This window comes from Petromyzon marinus, unplaced genomic scaffold (assembly GCF_048934315.1).
Source record: "Petromyzon marinus isolate PM22_M1 ecotype Great Lakes invasive population unplaced genomic scaffold, UKy_Petmar_22M1.pri1.0 PM_G_Scaffold_6, whole genome shotgun sequence".
Lineage (NCBI taxonomy): Eukaryota > Metazoa > Chordata > Hyperoartia > Petromyzontiformes > Petromyzontidae > Petromyzon > Petromyzon marinus.
In genome coordinates, this window is record NW_027423013.1 from 6,596,069 (window position 1) to 6,601,619 (window position 5,551).

General features: G+C 47.5%; 1 long non-coding RNA gene across 1 annotated transcript; it reads right to left on the minus strand.

Moving 5' to 3' along the window:
* Positions 1-368: 368 nt before the first annotated feature.
* On the minus strand, positions 369-5,283 carry LOC142918271 (uncharacterized). Its single transcript, XR_012937455.1, has 3 exons — positions 5,231-5,283; positions 4,865-4,930; positions 369-1,764 (listed from the first exon to the last, which is right to left on the minus strand). It is a non-coding gene; the product is annotated as an uncharacterized LOC142918271 (long non-coding RNA).
* Positions 5,284-5,551: the final 268 nt, after the last annotated feature.

Below are 5,551 nucleotides of genomic sequence, written 5' to 3' on the forward strand. Positions count from 1 at the left end.
AATTTTCTATCTACGTGACTTTACCGAAAGAACCAAGAATATTAATTCCTGCAGTCACCAAAGTTTTAAGTCAAAACATTCACACACGTTGACAAAGCCTCACCTTGTGTTGTTGTGGGCAGGTCGCTTCTGATAACAAGAGCGGTATAGCAGCTCAAGCGGGCTTGGCCTGCTAACAAAAGAAAATAAAAACTGCGTGAATATTTACAATAAAACAAAGTTACAAAGTGGCGAGCCGGGTGAAGACAAATTAAACTTAAGCGAGATAATTAAAGTGAATGCAATCAGGCGAGGGCAGGAGGCAAGGCCCCGCGTGGCTAGGCCCCGCGTTGTAAAGTTCCAACCTGGACATCGATTCCCATGCTCGCTGCTACTCAACTGACATCCCTACGAGAGAGAGCGAGGCTCTACCTTGGTAAACAACAACAACCACCACCACCACAACAACCACCCACACGATAATAATTTCTCACCTCGGATTTCAGTGCAAGAGCGAAGCGATCGCTTCCTGTTACCTCGTGACGTCACGCGGCAGCAGAAGGTGCCATGACGTCACGTCCGGGGAACAAGACACTCCCCTCCCACGAGCGGCTCCGTGACTAAATAAAATTATGTTAATGAGTCCGGGCCATATGTCGAGGGATGGGGGCGTGGGCGCTGAACCCGTCCCAATCAACTCGCGACGGCTTTAACGGATACATTATGTTAATGAGCCACCAGTCACTGGGCGTAGCTTTGCCCAAATAAGGATTGTACCGGAACAGATATCGGCAGTGACCAAGCAGAGGTGAGGTCACGCTCAAGGGCGCGGTGGACGGGGGTGGGGTGAATACTTTGGTGACATGACGTCACGAGCGAGGTACACCTCCCCCTGGCGTTTCACAGCGATGAGCTCATGCTGTGTGGTGACGTCACAGAGCGGGAATGGAGTTTAAGTTGATTTATATTCATTTTCCATTGCTCCATCTCTTCAACAGAGACCCCTTGGGTAGCGTGAGCTCAGCAACTACAACGTGGATATTACTGTGTGTACACACTGTTTCTGTGTGTACACTGTTTCTGTGTGTACACTGTGTGCAGACTTTTGATGACTGTGCAAACATCATCTCGCACAAAATGCACCTGAAGGGTTTCTCTCCTGTGTGTGTTCTCTGGTGTTTTTTAAGAACAGATGACCGTGAAAACGCCTTCCCACACAAAGTGCACTTGAATGGTTTCTCTCCTGTGTGTATTCTCTGGTGTTTTATAAGAACAGATGACAGTAAAAACGCCTTCCCACACAAAGTGCACTTTAATGGTTTCCCTCCCGTGTGTGTTCTCTGGTGTACTTTAAGATTTGATGACTGTGCAAACGCCTTCCCGCACATCGTGCACCTGAAGGGTTTCTCTCCCGTGTGTGTTCTCTGGTGTGCTTTAAGATGTGGTGACTGTGAAAATGCCTTCCCGCACAGAGTGCACTTGAAAGGTTTCTCTCCCGTGTGTGTTCTCTGGTGTACTTTAAGATTTGATAACTGTGAAAACATCATCCCGCACAAAATGCACTTGCAGGGTTTCTCTCCTGTGTGTGTTCTCTGGTGGGTCTGTAGAACAGATTGCCATGCAAACGCCTTCCCACACACACTGCACTTGAAGGGTTTCTCTCCTGTGTGAGTTCTCTTGTGCCGTGTGAAATCTCCAGTACGATCCGTGCTGTATGCACACCGGTCGCATTGTTGACTTGTCATACCGAGCTGCGCTGAGTGCATTTGCTCCATTAGACCAATTCTGCAGAGGAAGCGTCAGAGGAAGCGTCAGCGGCAGACAGAAAAAAATAATATCCACACCATCTACACGTCAGTATCGATGCACAGAGGAAAGCATATATACACAGTAACACGTGACTTACACGTCTATACTTATTCATATATTCATGATATAGTGGAAAAGTGTCCCAAATTCATCACACGGGCTGTTATGGCACACAATGAGAGGGCAAATGGTTATACACATATCCTGGAAGCCCTCATATCTTCAAAATGAATGTTCACCAAAAACTCCGAGCACATAATTTCAGCTGTCTGGCTTCAAAATGAATATTTATGAAAGCTAAATTCAGCTGACATAGCAAAGGGTGTTTAAAATAATACTATTTGTGTTATGCAGAAATGCATAAATTAATGTTCAATCACAACTTAGAGGTGTGAAGCCAGGCACAGATGTCCTTGAATGCTGGGATGAACAGATCCGACTTCAGCTGCACGTGTGTGATGTGTTAACTTCCTGACTCCATTCTTACAAAGAGTTGCAGAGGAAAACAAAACTAAACTACTGTTTTGATATAACCTCCGTGCTCAATAGAGTTAATAGACTTTACTGCAAACACAAACTTGACATTGTCACACACTCAGAGGCGGAGCCAGGATTTTCAGGTAGGGGGGGCAACCCCTCCAGCAATGAAAAATGATAGTTGTTAGTAAGTAAGGAGTTGTTAGTAAGTAAGGAGTTGTTAGTAAGGAGTTGTTAGTACGTAAGGAGTTGTTAGTAAGTAAGGAGTTGTTAGTAAGTAATGGGTTGTTAGTAAGGAGTTGTTAGTAAGGAGTTGTTAGTAAGTAAGGAGTTGTTAGTAAGGAGTTGTTAGTAAGAAGTTGTTAGTAAGTAGTTGTTAGTAAGTAAGTAGTTGTTAGTAAGAAGTTGTTAGTAAGGAGTTGTTAGTAAGGAGTTGTTAGTAAGTAAGGAGTTGTAAGGAGTTGTTAGTTAGTAAGGAGTTGTTAGTAAGGAGTTGTTAGTAAGTAATGACTTGTCCCTTGCTTTTTATTCGACGCGTGTGATCGGCATTGCGCTCGCTGAAGGTGTTTGCCTTCAGGGAAGTCGTGTACTGTATACGCAACTGCGCAAAATTCTGTGACTCACAACTGCTTTGCCGTTACTTATTGCCAATTATGGACTCGGACTGTTGTCCTCTCATAGAGTCCCTGGCACGTAATAATATGCCACACGGTGGCAGTGGGGGACGCAAAATGCTGATTTATCTATATATATGAAAGGGAAATGTGTGGATACGTGTGTCTGTTCGAAATGTTTAGCATACTTCCCAACGTGCCACATACTTGAAATTTGGCATGTGGGTATGTTCCATACTGTACACAATGCAACAAAATATAAAAAGAGTCTTTTGTATTTTTTTTTTGGGGGGGGGAATGACCATGAAGTGTCTGGCGTCAACCCGCAACACCTCTGAGTTAAGCGCTCTGCAATGCTTAGAGCTGTTAACAGCGTGCCGGGAGATTTTAGGTGGCGCTTCGCTCCTGGCCGATGAAGCCATTGGATTCTCCGAGTTCAATACATATCCTCCGTGCGAAGAACGGGTAGAACTGCTATCTTAAATATGAAGCAGAACATTCCATCTGTTTGTTTGTGCGAAGCAGCAAAAACCTCTCCAACGCTGAGCTCTGGCGTCGTGAAAATTTGCACAGCTTACGCTGTCTGGAATTTCTAAGTGAACGTGACTATTTTCAGCTCGCCACGTCATTATTCCCTTCCCGAGTGGCCGAAATCGACCTTACGTAGAAGTGGGGTAAGGTTGAATTTCCTTGAGTGAAAACATCCGATTTAGGTAAGTTGATTTGTTTCGGCTTTTTTCTTTCTTGCAAGCATCAATTTTTTCCAGGGTTTTTCAGTGAAATAGAAGGGAATGTGAAGTTAATCAAAGACAATAATCCAAGTCCCGGGCGAAGCCTGGTAGTGAAGCTCGTTACTAATAAACCCCAATGATCCTATCAAAATTAGGGATTTCGATCGGATCGTTGGGGGGGCACGTGCAACTCCACCCCCACTGGCTCCACCACTGTCACACACTGGCATGGTTCACAGGTGGTGGTGTGTCCAGACCCATGCCTGGCCACCTTCACCTGCTCAGTATTAATGCTTCCTCACTCCACCAAGTAGTTAATTGAGGATCAATCAATACAGCCCAGGCTGCGTGTCTCTCTCCCCGTGGTCGTGTGGATTTCCTTCCCGATCCCCCGGTCTCCCCTCTACGTGTAGAGAATGAACACCGCCACGCGTCTAGAGTGAACACCACCAAGCGTCTAGAGTGAACACCGCCACGCGTCTAGAGTGAACACCACCACGTGTCTAGAGTGAACACCACTACGTGTCTAGAGTGAACACCACTACACATCTAGAGTGAACACCACCAAGCGTCTAGAGTGAACACCACCAAGTGTCTAGAGTGAACACCGCCACGTGTCTAGAGTGAACACCGCCACGCGTCTAGGGTGAACACCACCCCGAGTCTAGAGTGAACACCGCCACGCGTCTAGAGTGAACACCGCCACGCGTCTAGAGTGAACACCGCCACGCGTCTAGAGTGAACACCACCACGTGTCTAGAGTGAACACCGCCACGCGTCTAGAGTGAACACCGCCACGCGTCTAGAGTGAACACCACCACGCGTCTAGAGTGAACACCACTACGTGTCTAGAGTGAACACCACCACACGTCTAGAGTGAACACCACTACGCGTCTAGAGTGAACACCGCCACGCGTCTAGAGTGAACACCACCACGCGTCTAGAGTGAACACCACTACGTGTCTAGAGTGAACACCACTACACATCTAGAGTGAACACCACCAAGCGTCTAGAGTGAACACCACCAAGTGTCTAGAGTGAACACCGCCACGTGTCTAGAGTGAACACCGCCACGCGTTTAGTGTGAACACCACCCCGAGTCTAGAGTGAACACCGCCACGCGTCTAGAGTGAACACCGCCACGCGTCTAGAGTGAACACCGCCACGCGTCTAGAGTGAACACCACCACGTGTCTAGAGTGAACACCACCACGCATCTAGAGTGAACACCACCACGCTGTTGACAAAGCCTCACCTTGTGTTGTTGTGGGCAGGTTGCTTCTGATAACAAGAGCGGTATAGCAGCTCAAGCGGGCTTGGCCTGGTGAAAAAAAATAAAAACTGCGTGAATATTTACAATAAAAACAAAGTTACAAAGTGGCGAGCCGGGTGAAGACAAATTAAACTTAAGCGAGATAATTAAAGTAAACGCAATCAGGCGAGGGCAGGAGGCAAGGCCCCGCGTGGCTAGGCCCCGCGCTGTAAAGTTCCAACCTGGACATCGATTCCCATGCTCACTGCTACTCAACTGACATCCCTACGAGCGAGAGAGAGCGAGGCTCTACCTTGGTAAACAACAACCACCACAACCACCACCACAACCGCGATGAGAATTTCTCACCTCGGATTTCAGTTCACGTGCGGAGCGGCAGATTCCTGTTACCTCGTGACGTCACGCGGCAGCAGGAGGTGACGTCACTTGAGTGGTACAAGACACTCCCCTCCCGCAACGAGCGGGTCTTAATTTAAATAAATTATGTTAATGAGTCCGGCCCATACGTGGAGGGATGGGGCGTGGGTGCTGAAACCCGTCGCAATAAACTCGCGACGGCCTTCACGAATACATTATGTTAATGAGCCGCCAGTCACCGGGCGTAGCTTTGCCCAAATAAGGATTGTACTTGAACAGATAACGGAAGTTGACCCAGGCAGAGGTGACGTC